Source organism: Apaloderma vittatum, unplaced genomic scaffold (assembly GCF_000703405.1).
Source record: "Apaloderma vittatum isolate BGI_N311 unplaced genomic scaffold, ASM70340v1 scaffold423, whole genome shotgun sequence".
NCBI classification, from domain to species: Eukaryota; Metazoa; Chordata; class Aves; order Trogoniformes; family Trogonidae; genus Apaloderma; species Apaloderma vittatum.
This window is the reverse complement of record NW_009707281.1, coordinates 2,025-2,924: the sequence shown is the minus strand read 5'-3', so window position 1 is coordinate 2,924 and position 900 is coordinate 2,025.

The following is a 900-nucleotide window of genomic DNA, read 5'->3' as shown; positions in this document are numbered from 1 at the left end:
CCCTCTACCACTACGGAATGGCGACAACACACGCACCTACACACGGGGGCTGGACACCCCCAACCCCCCGTGACTGTGACGGGCACCTGGGTTTGCTGGTCTAGAGCTACGGAACGCCTGAAGCACACCAAGGATCGCTGAAAACATCCGCGTGGCTGGGATGGGAACCCTCCGAGGGCACAAAAAGCCGTTTCTCCTCCTCGGCACGTCCCTGAGTCACGTCCTCGCTCCTCTCCTCCAAGACTCTTAAGCACGAGAATAGAAGAAGAGGGGGAGCGCCGTCAGCGGGAGACCCACGGCCACCAACCACCCAGCCCGGAGCGTGGGACCAGCCCCGCAGGGAGCAGCTGGTGACGTCCCCGCGCCGTCCTTTACCTCTTTCCTGCCCGGGTTCAGGCCGTTTCCGTGCTCTGAGCGAGAGCCTTCCACACGGTCGTTTTCGACATCTCGGCTGAGAGATTGATCTCGGAAGGGTCGGCCCTGCAACGAACATTCGACGCGGCGACCGTGATGATGGGAAGCGAGGCCACCGAGCGCGGGAGCACCCGCCAGAGGAGCCGGGGGCTGGAGATTCAAAGCTCAGCGCGAGCACGGGAGGCTCGGCTGGGGGGGGAGCTCGGGGTGGCAGCTCCCGGCCAAGGCTCTTCTTCAGCCCCAGCCTCAGCCCCTGAGCCTCTGCTGGCACAGACCGTGCCGGCAGATCCTCATCTTTCACTTCTCCAGCTCCCGTAAAGCGACCGATGAGACAAGTGCTGGGGGTCAAACGGGAGTTGTGCAGCCACTCTGCTCAGGGTCAGAGCCCCGCGACCACCTCCTGCAGCCCTGCCCGCAAATTTGATTTTCCCACCCAGCCGACCGCTGGTTTCTATGGGATAAAGGTGCAAGGGGAGGAAACTCTGC